This window comes from Octodon degus, unplaced genomic scaffold (genome assembly GCF_000260255.1).
Source record: "Octodon degus isolate 3935 unplaced genomic scaffold, OctDeg1.0 scaffold00206, whole genome shotgun sequence".
NCBI lineage: Eukaryota > Metazoa > Chordata > Mammalia > Rodentia > Octodontidae > Octodon > Octodon degus.
Window position 1 is genome coordinate 3930833 of NW_004524782.1, and position 18211 is coordinate 3949043.

Consider the following 18211-nt stretch of genomic DNA (forward strand, 5'->3'; position numbering starts at 1 on the left):
TCTAATGGGATTGTAGCTGCTGAATTTTTATTTCCTGGGTCATTTTTAGTTTTAAGAGGTCTTTCATTTCACGTTCATTAGCTCACCACTGTCTTTGATGTCTGAAAGTCTATCTTCTGATTCATTCAAGAGATTTTGCCATCTTTCAATGGAATTATTAATATCTTGATATCAATTTGAATGTGTTTCATGCATTCTAATTCTTTACTGTATTGTTCATTCAGTGTTTCCATCACTTTTTCAGTTTCCCCTACTTTTTTTAACTATGTCTTCTTTAGCTGTGCTGAGCAATTCTTTCAGAATTGTTGTTCTTTCTTTTTGGACTTGAGGGATTATTTCTGATCTTATTTTTTCTATAGCCTGATGACTTGTTTATTTACTTCTGTTGCTATCATTTCAGAGATTTCAGGTGTGTGATATCCAAGTTGTTGTGTGTGTTTGTCTCCTGAATTTGTTCTGAGTTGTCTAGAGGATGGAGATTGCCTTTTGCTCAAGTATTTTGGCATTTTTGAAGCTTCCAGTGATCACCCAGATAGAGCCCCGCAGGTTTCCCAGATTCTGCAAAAGTTCTTTAAATCCCAGAAATCTCTATGCCTGTTCTTTCTGCGCCCACAGATTCTAGCTGTACTTCATCCCACGAGCTACTCAAAGTCTTCCTCAGTCTTTAACAGTTTTGACAAACAGCAGGAGATGATCCACACCTGCACACTGCAGGTTGAAGAAGGTCACAGTGTTCCAGCATCCCCTAGGGTGCCCAGAATCCGCTGAAGTATTTAAATGGCACCAGGAAAGCTACATACCTACATGCATTTTGTGGTGCTTAATGTCTTTTCAGTTATTTTCCCATGCTCAAATGATGATATCACTTGATTTAGTCTACCTTTGCATGCTATGGGGTACTCCAATATGTCTTATCATAACACTCTTGAAGGATAAAAGATTAAAAATGTAGACCATGAAGCTTTTTCAAATACTCACAATAGGGCAGGATAAAATGGGGGCTGTTTACTTCACTCTCTATAGCTAAAGGCACAGTGTTCAGCCACACTGCCTCATTGTGGGATATCATCTGTGCAGAGAAGTTGGAATCTGAGCATCTTCACTGTAGGTTCTTCTTCTAGATGCTCATCACACAGAAGAAACTTCTAATTGTGTCTGGGCATTTGAAATTATGGATACTTTTTTAGATATGCAAATTTGTTAATCTTACGGAATTATTGATTTTTTCCTACCCAAAAAGCCCACTTCAAAATTCTTAAGCATACATTTAAGGACTCTGTTTGGAATGGCCAAGTTCCACCCATTCTCACTCACTGTTTTTGGTGTACACTTGAATGAGATTTCAGCAGACAAATGTGAGAGATCCTCAATAGGAAGTCCAATCAGGTACTTAACTGGACACTAGGCTCTTGGCAATGTTGGGGCTATTTGAAATATGGACAAGCCCATAGGATCTCTCTCTGTCTCTGTCTCTGTCTCTCTCTCTCTCTCTCTCTCTCTCTCTCTCTCTCTCTCTCTCTGTCTCTCTCTCTCTCTCTCTTCTCTTTCATCTTTTTTCAGATGTACTCACTGAAACCACATGTTAGTGCCCAATAAAGCTCCCTGGTATATATAAGAATTTCTACTCCTCACTATGGAACTTGGACAGGATGTCATATTATTTTCTCTTTCCATGACAATCGTTCACAGTTGGCACTCTAAGTTTAAATGATTCCTACCCTTATCACTCTAGGTTGAGATATGATTATGTTCTCTTTCTTGTGAAGCTGAGCAGGACAGACACACAGACTGACTGAAGTGCCCTTGGGTATTTTTTATTATTCAATGGCCATAACAGACTGCTTCCCTTCACCCTCTATTGGGTCTCACGGATGACTAGTAGGGTCCTCTGATCCCTAACTCAAGGGTACGCCAAAACATTTTTGAGGGTGTTTATTTTCATTGAGGAACCTGGATAGAAGTCCCAGCTACACAGGTTGTGCCCTAGCAGAAGGCTTAAATTGCCTGTGCAACCATGACTTATCAGGGGATCCAGATATAGATATAGATATAGAAATAGATAGATATAGATATAAATATAGATAGATATAGATATAGATATAGATATAGATATATTGTTGGTTGGTTGTTTTTTCGTGGAATTGGGTATTGAACTCAGGCCCTTGTGCTTGCCAGGGAAGCACTTACTCCACTGAGCCATCACACCAGACCCTGGATCAAGATATTTTTTTTCATGTTGGAACTGGAAGTGGAGTAACTCCTGAGAAAACGTAAGAAGCTTGAAGGCAATGCACAGCTTTAGTTACACTGGTAGATCTGGCAGGGATCTCTCCTAAAAAATGTTAGGTCCAGAAGGTTCAGGAAGGGATGTTTTTATCAGGTTGCACGCAGAAGTATGAAGAGATAGTGGCTTGTCAGTTGGGGATTAAATCTTATAATGTACATATTAGGGATGAGCTATGGATCATAGCAATCAGTTGTTTCTGGTTAATGGAAGCAACAAGAACTAGTAACTGGATCTGAAATAAACTGGAGATTTATATGGGCAATAGTAGCTTTTGGAAACTAAAGTATAATGGCTAGGGGGAATTTTCTGCTATTATAATAGCTCCCTCTCCCCCTTTGAAAGACAGATTGCACACATAAACTAAAGTGTCCTACTCTGCAGACTTTGTTGATAAATGTACAATGGAAGCAAATATTTTCCACCACAGTATAAAAGGTCAGTAACTTGCCCTGTCTTGCTGCATCTCACCTACTCTCCCTCTGAGTCTCAACAATATCAGAAGTTCCACACAAATGATGGGTGATTACTAGATGGAGGAAGATGTTACGCCAGCCTCACATGCTCACATGATCCTTCTACTCCTCACGATAATTTTCATGTACGCTTAAAACGCATAGCCCATCTGCTAGAGTCTCTTACTTGCTTTCCTTCCTGGAATAATTTCCTTAAGAATATTACAGTTGAGTGACCTGTCTGCCAGGTAGTTATAACCCAGGGTTTTCTGAAGCCCTCTCCTTAATTCACACAGAGACATGGTGCTTCTGCTAACTGGAAGAACTGACAGCTTCAGGACTGACAGCTTGTCTTCACACAGATGACATAGGCATGCAAGTTGAAATAGCTTTCAGTTAGTATTGATAACTTCACTGTTTAGAGTTGGTAGAGGCTCCTCTAATGAATTCAGAAAACCTTAGTCAATCACTGACTCTCACTTCACAGAATCTCTCAATTTTTCCTCCCTACAGTCATTCGAATAGATTATAGAATAATCTTTGTTAGACCATTTCTCCAAGATGTGTCTAAGCTTTTAAAAATGTAGTAGAATTTGGAGATTTCCTATCAGCTTAAATCCTCAGGTAAAGTAGAAAACAACAATTTACTTAGAATTATTTTACTAAACTAACAATATAACTACACAAAGACTTGTTCTCCCTCCTGTCAATTGTTTCTCTACGTTTTCTTTACTCCCAGGTAGCCTATAAGATGTACTGCATTTGAATTTGTGTAACCCTTATTCTGGGGAAAACCTTGAGGCCCAAGATGGATAAGGCAGACCTTAGATATCCCCTGATTTAACTATGCCTTCTTTCTGTGGGCCATGTTATCCATTTTATGAATACTACCAGTTGATTGATTCCTGCCTCCAGGATGGGTTTACTTTTTACGTTCACATTCAAATGAGCCTGTAAAATCTTTGTCACCCACAGATTCTCTTCTAACATTCTTTTAGCAAATGCCCAGGTGTCTGTACATATACTTCAGGCTCTGTAATTTACTAACACACTAATTTTGTAATCTGTGCAAATTATCTGGAATGATCTGAGAAGTGATATCAGTTTTTTCTTGTGTGCAGACAAAATCTTCCACTGAACACAGTCATGGCCACGTCATACTCATGTGTGGTCTGTGCTTTGAAGTCCCAAATGCCTCTATTCTGGAAAAATTACATATTAGCTTCAGTCCCGGTAACAGCTATAGCATATTCCTTGGGTTCCAGCTAATAGAGGGAGTTCATTTGTGGAATCTTATTAAGATGACAGAGTAGTGAAGGAGGGTTGGTCCACTTAGTTAGGCATAGTATGGAATGACTACAAAGTACCTGTGAGCTTTCAGTCATTGAGCCTGCTTCCACAATGAAAAATGAAACCTGGGACTCGCTCCTGTACTGTACCTTCAATGACAGTGTTGCCTAAACTCCATGCAGAAGACACTATCAGTTATTGAGTGCTTTGCTTATTTCCTAGCAGGATTCATAGTAAAGATGTCCACTGTACACCATAAAGGCACCTCACTGTATATGTACACATACATGTAAATTATTTGACTGCATGTGTGTGTTCGTGTGCACATGTATACGTGTGTAATATGTAAAATATTAGTATGTATCTATTTCATGACAAGAGTGGAGATTTTTTTGTGGTATTGAAGTGAGACAATTTAATACTCCTTGATGGTGAAATTATGGATTAATTTCTGTATTATCTGATAGGTTGTTATTTGTGCCTATTGCAGTGGCAAGGTTATTTCCACTTCAGATGGAAGATTAGGAAAAAAGAGATTTATTCATAAATCTAGCGACCAGACCCTTCTTGCTTACAGATCAAAAGGTCTGGCCTCTTTCTTTGTTTCATCTCTTCTTAAATACTTTCTTGTTTCCATGGTAACCATGATGGACTGCTGTGGTTGTTCACTCTAGAAGTCACCAACTTTTTCTTCTTTCTAATTGGTTTTAGTTTCTTTTATCTCTTTTTCTTCTTACAGCATCTTAACAAAGGTTAGGAATGGGTGCAGGCGTCACAACATCTTAAAAAGGGTAAACTGAAGAATAAACTAGAGCTTCTTTTGCTAGGATAAAATTAACCCAGAGAGCTGCCAATCACTATACTATGTAATAAATTAATCCATTGATTGAAGAAACATAGGGTGTGGCACTAAATGATGGATACCAAGAGGATGCACTCCTCAGCAGGACTTACATTGAGTAGTGAGATTTTCATGTTTATTTGTGAGTTTGTTCAAAGTCTAGGCAGGGGACAGGGAGGTGGCTCAATGGAATAAGTGCTTCCCTGGGAAGCACAAGGGCCTGAGTTCAATCTCCAGTTCCAAAAAGGAAAAAAAAATAAATCCTAGGAGCTTATTCTACTGAGCTCTCTCCCTGGCCCAAATTTCTGTTCAGGGATGTGAAAGCAGACGTTCTCCTGCCCTGATTCACTGTCCAAACTTACTTTTTTTTTTTTTTTTGGTGGAACCAGGGATTGAACTCAGGTCCTTGTGCTTGCCATGGAAGCACTTATTCCACTGATCCATCTCTATGGCCCTACTTTAAGCAGTGTGTCTGGAAAGTCAGTGCTCACATACTAAGGGAACCACTATGAGCCCTGCAAGGGTGGGTGAAACTAGAAAGCCTCAAAGGCTAAGACAAGGTCACAGACAAGGACATCAGGATCCAACCTTAATTAGATAAAGACTAGCCTCAGACTTCTCACTCCTGGGTGGATTAATTTAAATTCTTTAGGAAAACCTCGCAAGTTTCCACTATTCTTGAGCACTACCCTCACTTGATTTGACCACTAAATTACAGGCCACCCAGAGAAATTCTTGTTCTTAATCTTGAGAGAAACTCGAATTCTGTGAGTCTTTTGATCGTCCTGAGGCCCTAAAATCTTTTCATTTTCGTCTTTTTGCTTAGTCTCTGCTGTACACTCATTTGGAAGGATATTATAAACCTAGTAACAAAACACTTTGTGAGCTGGAATGAAATAAATGATTCATTCATCTTATGTGTGATTTTGAAGAAAGGAATGATAAGATCTTCTTGTTCAGCATCTGTTTTTCTTTTCTATTCAGATGACTTCTCAATATAATGTTTCCTTTACGGTTATGGTTCTTTACAACTTCTAGCCATTAGTGGTATGAATCTGGGTAAAATAAACGTCACTAAAATGTTCATGTGATCTACATTGCTAAATTGATTCCTCAGTGAGCTGTGCTATGACTTCAATAATTTCTCATAAAAATTATGAGCAATATTCTTTCTCTCTCATGTTATTCAAAATTTCCTTTTGAATTTTGTTTATGGGTGTATTTCTGATCATTCATTACATGATGGTGAAACTCAGTATTCTGAATATTTGCAGAGAGTTACATGTTGGTTCTCTGGGCTTCTCAGAGTATCATAGAATTATAGGAAACACTGGTATTTTCCTTTGAGGACCCTACATGTCAGACCTCAGTATTACCTGCTGTCATTTATCTGAGTTCTCATTATCCTAACTCTTTATTTCTTCATGGGATTAAAGAGCCTTTCCTGGATATACAACTACCTCATAGGAGAGAGTAACAGGAAAGGTATAATTGTGATTAGTAATTAGTAACTGGAAAAAAAATTCAAGGCAGGCTTGAGTCCCCCAAAGACTGCACTGTGATGAGGAGAGTAGGATGATATTTGTTCTCTGTGGGGAGAAGTGATCACAGACTCATAAACTTATATATGAGATTTCTTCAGTTTTTCTACAAACATACTGGATGTCAGAGAAACTCCACATCAGTAAGATTCCTGGTAAGTGGATGGAGGCAGGTGAGTGTGTTTTGTATCATTATCAGTGTCATAGTATGAACACTGAGGAGTTGGGTCAGCAGTCTTGGTAGTTAAGTATAACCAGAATATTTATTAGGGGTTTGAGATGGACTGAGTTCTAAGGACATGTTGGAGGGTGGTAGAAGTTCTGAAGCATGAGATGACCTCATTAATATAAGTGAGACTCACTTTGTTTAATAATGAATAGCTGTGTTACACAGTGAAAAATGAACTTGAATTTTAAGAACTTGATCTTGACACTCAAGGTTCTGTTTGGACTCAGATTAAATTTTCCAAATCATTTTGAATCTACTCACAGTACACATAAGCTTGCAATAAAAATTGTTGTAGTCAGGAGTTCCTCCTGCTTTGTCTTCTAGGAGATATAGTGTTTTGGTTTTAATGTTTAGATCTTTAATCCATTTTGACTTTAGTTTAGTGCATGGTGGTAGACCAGGGACAAGTTTTAGATTTCATCATGTAGTGAGTCATTTTTTATTATTAATTTTATTGAGAAGCCAATAGCAATGCAACAGTTTCAAACCAGCTTAGTAGGGCAGTTGAAATAATTAATACATTGCATATTGTTGTCCTCATAGTAGTTATTCATAGTATAAGATGCAGACATGATATCCTGCTTAACACTATTAGTACAAATCTTTTTTTAAACAATTTTTTGAGAAACTAATAGCAATGACACAGTTTCAAAACAGATTAGTAGGATAGTTATAATAATTAATGCATTGTATTTTGTTGTCTTAGTGGTTGTTCATTGTACAAGATGCAGACATGTTATCCTCTCCAAAAATACTTTAGAACAAATCTTTCTATTCAATGAATTAAGTGAATGTAGCTGTATATCTGTCCTAACTATTTTGAATACTCAGATACAAAATGGGCCTTCATTTGTACCCCTTTGCTTGTTTAGTTTTACAAATCTTTCTTCTCATTGAATTAATAGATATTTTATCTGGGTCCTAGCTATTTTGTGTATACAGATACAGAATGATCCTTCATTCATATCCCCTTTTCTGTTTAGTTTTGTCAGAGATGGATATTTCATTGCCATTTAAATGTTGTAGGTGTGGAAGTTCAGCCAAACAATGCAATATAATCCAGTACTACTGGTGGGTTACCTGTCCGATTGGCAATGTAGGAAATTGTTGATTTGAGCCTTTTACAGCTCAGCATATTAATATGGCTTTACTTTTTATACCTCGTTTTTATACTTTTCTGCTGGATGCTTAAGACAAAGATAAAAGAAGAACTATTTAACAGGAAGTGTAACCTTTGCATTGGACAAGGTCAGTCAAATCCCCTCGGGATATACCCTGAAACACTGTACCGCAGTTTGTAGATCCTTTGCTAGCTCTGAAGAATGATTAACTCAAAGCTTTCATATGTAAGTGGATGCCACTTAAAGATGTACTGATAAGTGAAATAAACCAGACCCACATGTATAAATATTGTAGTCTCCCGAGTATAAAAACTCAAAAGAAGAAATAAAGATATAAAGTTTTAAAACAATTAAAAGGAAAGCAAAGACTTTAAGAATTAAATAACAAAAAAGGGCAAGGAGAAAAGCTAGGAAACATGACAGGGGCAACAGCATACATTTATATTCAAAGGTAGTTAAGGCAATGATCCTGAGAATCAGTAGGTTTTTGAAACTAGCACTTAATTGGTAGGATTCTCACGCTGACTAACTACATATGATGATTCCTGTGAACTAAGCAACTGCATTGAAGATAGCAGTGTGTAATACTAGGGCAATGCTTGGAATGCCTGTCATTCTGGTCTTCTAAATACATACTGCTTCTAATGAAATAGACAGCCAGTTTTACCAGGTTCGTTTCATAAATTTCTTTCAGTGATGTTTGGTCCCGTTTTCGAAGATAAAATGGCTGATTGTGTTTGTAGTTGCTTCTACACCTTTTGATCTATTCCACTGATCCTCAGCTCTATTTTTTTACCAATACCACGCTGATTTTATCATAATAGCCATGCAGTATAATTTCAAGTCAAGAATTGTAGTGTTTCTTGCCTTGTCTTTGTTGCCCTGGATTACCTTTGGTATTCTAGGTCTTTTCAGGTTCTAAATAAATTGTCAGATACAAAAGTTACAGTTTTTATTATATAGGTCTCGATTTATCTTGATCTTAACCATCCAGCAGAAAACTATAAATATGAAGCATAAAAAGTAAAGTCATATTAATATGATGAGCTGTAAAAGGTTCAAGTCAACAACCCCTGACATTGACAGTTCTACTGATTATCCACTACTATTATGGACTACTGGATTATATTTTATTATTTTGCTGAATTCGCACATCTACAGTATTTGAACGACAATAGATTACCCATTTCTGACAAAGCTAAACAAAAAATGGAGATATAAATGAAGGACCATTTTGTGGAGGAAAGAATATTTATCTATATATACAAAATAGGAAAAATATACAGCTACTTTCTTTTAATTCAATGAGAAGAAAGATTTGTACAGATAATGTTTAGAAAAGATATGTCTGCATCTTGTCCTATGAATAACCACTAAGAAGATAATATGCAATGTATTAATTTTGTAACTGTCCTACGAACTCGTTTTGAAACTGCATCATTTCTACTTCTTTCTCAATAAAATTAATTTAAAAAATAAACATTTCTCTAGTAAGGATAGAAGTGTAGCATCTGAATCTCAGCAGTAGGACTCACTTTTATTCTTCCTACTAGACACATGAAGGACGAAATGTGTAGAGTGAAGAGAGTGTGTGTTTCTACTGAAACCATGTGCCTGAAGATAGGGAGAGTTCCCTTTTGACTCTGGTAGTTAGGCGTCCAGCACTCTTAAGTTTCGGAAATCTATGATGTGGAAATGTATTTATGAACATAATAAATAGTGCGCTGCATTACATTTATTTATACAATATACATTTACAACTTTACACATTCCATTTTACATATATGTGTGCAGCAATATTACTTTCAAATCATTTTCGTCACTTCATTAAGATTTTTAAGTATGGTACCTATATGTTTGAAATTTCATGTTAATTTTTTTGTTTGAATATATTATTATGTGTTTGTATTTAAGAAAACATGGTCTATGGGACTGCATAATAGAATCAGATAATTATAATTGAACTTTCACCTGACTTAAGACTGAGTGAGCTTTTCTTTTCTTTTGTCATCCTAATAAAAGTAAGCTTACATGCAGAGATATGTGGAATGAAACTACAAACTGTACTGCTAAATTTTATATTCACTTCCGAAGTTTCCCAATATTGAAAATGATTTGTACAACAAATATTTTCGCATTAATCATTTTAGCTGTCCTACTAACCTGTTTTGAAACTGTTTCATTAGTTTTTTTCTCATTAAAATAAATAAAAAATGAAATAACTATAACAAAATATTTCCCATTATAAACAAAAGAGAAGAACTTAAAAATAGGACTGGCAGTGAGGTTAAATGTAATGTAATTTGCTACTGCCAGCTTCACGTCCCAAGATACACATAAGGTGGGAATTAGACGTCACCATATTATCCCCTTAAGAAAATATACTTATCTTCACAATCAAAGTAATTAGATTTCTTGACTCATAGACTTGTAAGAATAGGATATGTGCCACGAATTCCTCAATATGCAGTTTCCAACTATTAACACCCTCTCAGTTGCTAACTTTAATGTTGAAAAAAGTCTTGTTAAAATTACATGATCAGAGAAATAACTATAAATGTAAACTAACAGGTTGAGAACTGAACTTCACTTTGTATTGATACTACAAGCCAATCTACACGTTTCAATGCAGGAGTTTCTGGCATGAAGACTAAGCTCACACACTGGATCTGGCTCAATGACCTCCAGAGATTTGGCAATGGCAACGGTCTACATCTCTCAGACTGTCATTGGAATACTGGGGAATTTCTCTCTTCTTTGCCACTATATGTGCCTTCATTTCACTAAACACCAATTAAAGTCCACAGATCTGATTCTCCTACACTTGGCTATGGGAAACTCCTTAGTCATTCTGTTTAGAGGAGTTCCTGAAACAATGGCAACATTGGGCTGGAGAGATTTCCTCAATGACCTTGGATGCAAACTTGTTTTCTATGTTCACAGAGTAGGCAGAGGTGTGTCCATTGGCAGCACCTGTCTCTTGAGTGTTTTCCAAGTGGTCACAATCAGTCCTGTAAACACCAGGTGTGCAAAGCTTAAGTATGTTAGCATCTTTAGCATCCTCTGTTGGGCTTTCCATGCTCTGTTAAGTGTAGTTGCTCTTATGTATATTACTGACAAATGGTACAATAAAAACATCACATACACAAAAGAGTTTGGATACTGTTGTCGTGTTTCCCATGAAAAATCTATGAAATTCTTGATTGCAGCCCTGCTGTTCCTCCCTGATGCATTGTGTGTAGGGCTCATGATATGCACAAGCAGCTGCATGGTTTCCATGCTGTACAGGCACAAGCTTAGAATGAAATCTGTGCGCAAGACCAACAGCACACAAGGATCCTCTCCTGAAATGAGGGCCACCAAAACTATCATTCTCCTAGTTAGCACCTTTGTCTATTTTTATTCCATTTCTTCCACTTTCCATGTTATTTTCCCTTTCTATGAAAATCCTAGCAGGTTCCTCCTGAATGTCGCAGCAGTAGTCAATGCAGGTTACCCGACTGTCAGCCCTTTTCTCCTCCTGAAGCACTACCCAAACATATCCAGTTTCTGTTACTCTGTAAGAAATCCAAAAAGTGTAACACTATGAGAATCATAGACATTTCTTAATCTCATGAGGAGCGTGTATTTTTTAATGTTTTTGAAACGTTTTGTTGTATTTCAGCTTACTCTCTGAAAGCATCATAAAAACAACAATGAAACCATTCCAATCTGAAAGAATTATGATGAAAATTAATGGTTGGTGACCAATAATGACGAGGAAAACATAAAACATTAATATGAAAAATGTTATGTAATGATTCTGTAAATAAGCATTATAATATGTATTGATAGAATTCTTTTATTTCCAATACTTTATTGCATGGATCTTCTTTTCTTTTGTTAAATAATGGCTCCTTAGTCTACAGCAGCAGTATTTTGTGTTTATTATAAAGCATGTCAGCTAATATATTTAATTTTTTGATCAGCAATTAATTAAGAACTTTTTTCTCTTCCAGAAGTGTATAAAATAGAGTTCGATCCAAAACCATATTGCAGCAAAATCAATGACTTATTTAATCTTGGTGATCAAACTATGGTATTCATCAGATTTTCTCACAAATTAGAAAAACTTTCAGATTTAGTCTCTTAAAAGGATAAGATACAGTAAAATTATACATCATTTAACAAACTACCCTAAAACGTATACAGTTTTTAGAAGAACATTGTCTCTTTGTTTTTCTACATATATATTTTAGAATTGGAGTTTTATTAGAGTTTGAGTCCCATATCGAAATAAAAATTATTTATAAAATATTTGGATATCATCTTTTACCTTATGTCCCTTCTTTTGCTGTCCTAAGTGAGTCAGAATGTCGTAGCTTCTCTTCTCAGTCATCTTTTTCCTCATCCAAACTACTCTGGTTCATTTTGGAGTTTAAATGCTCAGGAGGCGTATTATGATCACAATATCAATGGATACCAAAAAATATTTTTAAAAACGTGATTTCTGTTTGGCTAAAAATACCTAAATGTTTCTTAGGTTTCATGTTAGTTTTATTCTAGACTACCAATTTTGGTTATAAAACAAAGAGCCTTGGTCCTGGACTGATAGCTCTGCATTCCAGACACCTACCTGCCAGCACAAGGACCCTGGTTTAATCCCAGACAGTGCACATGGGGCCAGCCCCAGAACCCCGGACATATCATGAAGGTCACCAAAACTGGGTGTGGTAGTGCATGCCTGTAATCTCAGGCTGGGAAGGTTTAGGCAGAAGAATGACTACTACTCTGAGCTGTGTAATGAGACGCTGTACCTAGGAAAAAAGGAAAGAATTTAGAAGAGTTTTCCAAAGTCTTTAGGGGTTGAGGGAGACAGCTCAGTGGAATAAGTTATTTCCTGGCAAATGCAAGATCTGTAATAGACCCCTTGTACCAGCCAAAAAAGAAGAAGAAAGAAGAAGAAGAAGAAGAAGAAGAAGAAGAAGAAGAAGAAGAAGAAGAAGAAGAAGAAGAAGAAGAAGAAGAAGAAGAAAGAAAAGAAAAAGAAAAGGCTTGAATTGCGATGACCATCTTTATCTGTCTCTCTGTCTGTGTCTGTGTCTGTCTCTGTCTCTCTCTAGCTCTGTGTGTGTGTGTGTGTGTGTATCTGTCTGTCTGTCTCTGTGTCTCTGTCTCTGTCTCTCTCTCTTTCTCTCTCTCTCTCTCTCTCTCTCTCTCTCTCTCTCTCTCTCTGTCTGGCAAAGAACAGATAATATTTTAGCCCTATACATAAAATTCTTCTGAGACAGAGTTAATGCAGATTTACTTAAACTCCATGCCATGCTAAAAGACTGTGTCCTCATGTGAGCTTCTTATCTGTAGCAAAATCAGTGAATGAAGCTCATTCTGGTCTCTTTCATCATCCCTGTACATTTTGATGAGAGGAACAGACTATAAAAATATATTACACAGGAGTGCCCTTACCACAAGAATTGAAATACTAAGTGAAGCATTTCTTAACCATTGGATGAGTTCAATGTTTTTTGTGAGGATCTTTGAAACCGGGAGGCTACTGTTTTGCATTTCAATAATATGCAGTTTAAGACTCTTCTCATTTCATTGCATTCTTCATGAAGCTGATAGATTGAAGAAGCAAAAATACATTTCTACAAATCTAAAGAAAAGTACTCATCCTGAACTTTAAGAGTGAGGAAAAGACTTCCAAGCAGTAAAGAGAAAATTCTGCTCCAATCAGTGCTTGAAGTTGCAATGAGAGCCTCTCACAATTAAGTCTGTAAATAAAGTTGTATGAGAGATAGAGGGCTGAAGGAGTCTATTTGAATGAAACTTGAGTTTATGCTTAACCCTACCTAGAAAAGCGGAGGTAAAGAAGTACGATACTGACAAACTGTTTAGGGTTAAGTAATGACCTCTAATGTTCAGGTCCAAGTTCCAGGATCCAGGAACCTGATAGAAACTGGAAATAAATATGCCTAACTAGAGCTCTGCTAATTCAAATGAGTCACTGTCTGTGCACTGCTGAATTATCCGTTTGCCTTCAGATGTCTTGCTGAACAGTTGGGAAACAGTTAGGGTTTTGGGTGAAGAAAAAATCCAGGCATGTCCAGGGCTTTGAGAGTAGTCATCTGTTATGCTGAGGTTACTCATTGAGGAGGTTTGCTTTGCACTTTGTGGTTTTTTGCACTCCTAAGAGTGTAAATACCTCAAAAAATATATTTGGATTCTGTTGCCATGATTATACCTCACAGGATATTCCATTTTCAACTTTTTGTATTAATCCTGACCACATACTGCCATGCCATCACACTTAGTTTCTTCTCCAGGCCACATTCCCTCATAGCTCCCACTGTGGGCATCTCACGTGAGCATACTATTGTTCATCCCTGTGCTGAAAACACTTAGCATCCTTCCCAGCAGGCCCTTGTGCTCCTTGCTTGCTGCATGCTGTAGTCAAGGTTTGCAAATGAAACAAGTTGACACGGAACACATAATTTACAGATTTATTTTACAATAGTCGTGCAAAAGTCATAAACAAAGTCACAAAATCAGTCCACACAGTATCCTTCTAAAGAATCCAGCTGAGGGTCTGGGAATTATGACAATATCCTGCAGTATTCAAGCAAAGACCTAGAGCCTGTCAAATTGCCATTCATGAGTCCACCTGGAGACCCAGAGCCCATGACAATGTGGCACTCAAATCTGTTTCATGGATCCGTGCTGGGAAACCCCAAAGATCAGCAGTGGAAGCTAGAAAGTCTATGATACTGTGATGAAGGATCTGGGCTACTGGGCTAAAGATCTGCACTGGAGCCAGGAATTAAGACTCCAATTAAAGTTCTCCTTCCAAGTGTACCACAACAATCCTCAGTGCCAAGATGCCAAGGTCTTCCTCTGATGAGAATATTTCAGTTTATATAAAAAGACAGCGTAAAAACTTATGCATGATATTAACCAATACACCCATATTCTCCTCTAGAGTCAAGAAGTAATGCTCAAAGTAAGGGCCAGAGCTACCCCAAAGTGAACCATATCCATTATCAGTGAAAAGTTCAAAAGGTGTTTCAACAATGAAAACAGCCACATTCATATCAGAAAAGCAGCATGAAAGTCTCTAAGGAGAGTCAACAGCTTCTCTCTTTTCCTCCTAGTATCATTTATGTTTTGTTGACTGCAGTCCTCAGGTGAGCCCTGACTACGCACCAGCATGCTCAGTCAGTTCAGCTGAGTGCTAAATGGAGCACTACTTGTCAATCCAACACAACACATTTTGGGGTAACAACTAGAATATTTCAAAATTGAAATTAGAAATGACTAATGAGAACGTATTTTTTAAAACATTTTTAGTTTTTAGGGAAATGAAAAATCAAAGTAAAGTATGTTCCATTACAAACTGTACAAAGAAAGTGAGAAGAAAATAAAACACATTACGTATTTGTGAGGAGATGGAGAAGAAAGACCCCTTCCATGTAGCTCTTAGGAACATAAGAGAGTACATTCCTTCAAGTCACTATGGTTGTTCCTAAAAACTCTTGAAGGTCCCACATACATGCTTGGCCTGGGCTCCAGTTGCAAAGGGATACAGAGAGAGTTTGGATGGCTATACAGCTACTTTCTCTTAGTTCATTGGTGAAAATATTTATACTAATGTTGTTTAGACAAGATGTCATGTCTGCATTTTGTCTTCTGAATAACTACTATGAAGAAAACAATATGTAATGGCTTAATTATTGTAACCATCCTACTAACCTGTTTTGAAACTGTTTCATTGCTATTTTATCTTTTTCTCATTAAAATGAATAATAAAATGAAAAAATAAGAATTATAAAACATACAGATCATTTGCTTATAATACATGCACAGTGTTGTAGAACAGTCACTCATATCTCATTCTGAAATATCTTCATCCTCCAAAGTAAACACCATACAATTAAACAGCCATTCTTCGTACTTCTCCATCCAGGATCAGGCAACAATCACTGAGCTTTCTATCCGTATGAATGTACCTATTCTGGATATTTAATAAAAATAAAATCATATAATAATTTTAAAAATCTTGTACGAAAGCTACCATTTGACCTACCTATAGCACTTCTTTCCACAGGCTAATGCAAAATCTTCACACTTTAGAAACATGTGCACTACACATAGTAATTACTGCGCTAGTAATAACAGGCATGACAAACTCTGAGGAGGTTTCATTCAAGATGTGCATGGATAAAGCAATATAGTCCCTGTTCATAACGTTTAGGCATGTAGAGACTCCTGAGAAGGGAATCCTACACATCACTTGTACGAATGGAACATACTAGAGCTGTGGTGGAAAATAGTATGTGGTTCCTCACAAAAATGGATCTCTGATATACTATATCAAAACTGTTTTCTGACATTACATATAAACTGAATGAAATCATGATATATACACTCCTCAGATGCTTGCATCATTGTTCACAACAGCCAAGTCACATATTCTAATGAAACATCCACCAACAGGTGAATAATAAAGCTAATGGGTTCGTTGCTCAGCTTTAAGAAATGAAGACTTTTCATTTGGACAACATGAATGGATGTGGAAGGTATTAAAAGTGACACAGATTAGGCCCATCATGGCAGAAACAGCGTGATCCCAATATATGGACTGCTCACATTTAAAATCATGGAAAGAAACAGCAGAACAATGATTGTCAATTCTCAAGCAGGGTGTCATGAGCAGTGGGGTATGTCAAAAACCACATTTGATTTAGCGGGAGGAAGTTTAACAGATATAATGAGCAACATAATAAGGATTCAGGGGCTGGGGATATGGATCCGTGGAATAAGCGCTTCCCTGGCAAGCGCAAGGGCCTGAGTTCAATTCCCAATTCCACCAATCAATCAATCAATAAATAAATAAGGATTCAACTGCAATGTACTGTAAGCATTTATATGATGGAAAAGAAAGGAACTGTTTCATATGTGAATTGGCACATTATAGCCTCCCTACAACATGTGCAGGATACAAACTAAGCGGTGTACAAAATCAATATGCATGTTTTACTGTGACTGTCTCATCTGTCAGATGTCAATATTTTCTTCTTTTATAAATTGTAAGATTTTAATTTATTGTTAATATTCTTAAATATATGGATTACACGTTAAGCACAAAATACACAATGCTATATTTACCTTCATTGTCTTGCACCATGTGAAAATCTGTCTGTATGTATTGTAGCAAAGGAAGAACTTTTCCAAAACACAATTGGGGCTTCTAATTGTTCCTGGGAATTTGGAAGTGGAAAGAAAATTTTTTTCTTAAAAATTAATCACAATTACTCAATGGTTCAATGCCATTTAAACTTCGTACTAATTGCACTTTTGTAGATGATGCAACGTAACGGTCATATTTTGTGGTGAAGGTGACATGATAATCACATTTCTGTGGAGAGCTGAGATCATATGACCATGGCTTGTATCTCAAATTCAGACTGCATGACTCCTACACATGCAGGGGATATCAAGACCATCAGCAGAGCATAGTGCTCTGGAAGCAGGAAGGAGCTGGGTGGAAATGTTCTATTCCAATTTGTGAAAAATGAGTGTATGAGGGCTTGAGCTACCTCACAGTCTATTTCTCAGTAAGTCATCATGTATAGAAATAGGGCTTGTTTGTGGTCACAAAGCCATGCAAGAAGAAAGGTTAACACATATGAGGCATGCTTTGATCTTGTGGCAAGACCCTGGGGCTCTGAGATCCAACACTAGCCTTAAGGGTTACTCGCTTATGTTCATAGAACCAGCCCTACAGGAACTTTGATAGTTTGTTCCAAGCAGAAATGAAATCTATTCTGTAGTAAGTGTAAGCCTGCAGTTTAAAAATGAACTCAGTAACTTCTGCTTGTGATGTAGCTGCTTTTGCCACTGAGCTATTTCCCTAGTTATATCTTCACTTTGGAACTTCATTGTATTGCAAATTGCAATAAAATGCAACATTTTACATTAATTGACATCAGTGTATTTTCACTGACTGGGGCTGGTTTATCTAAGAGAATTGGGTCCTGTAGTAATGGAAAGGGGAGATGAGAAATGCTTACTGCTTCAGTCGAGGGTATAAGTGAGGTTTATTCATGCCACTGGGATTATTGGTTCTACCACAGACCACCTTTCTCCTGCCACATATGAATTACTACATAGTTGAGTAAATGTATTGTGAAATCTAAGATGAGAGACAAAGGAGTCTTTCAGTGCCAAGGGAACAGTTGCAGCTAAACAATGTGAAACTTTATTTAGGACATATCAGCCCTAAATTACTTGTGCTGGTAGAATGTATTAAGGATTTAAACTAACATTGTAACTGTAAATAGTAGTTCCTTGCAAGGTACTTATTGGTAGAATTATGGGAACATTTGGATTAGGTCTTTCTTTATGTAGTGGGGATTGGTTCAAATTTTATTTTATTTTTTTTAAATTTTATTTATTTATTTATTTGAGAGAG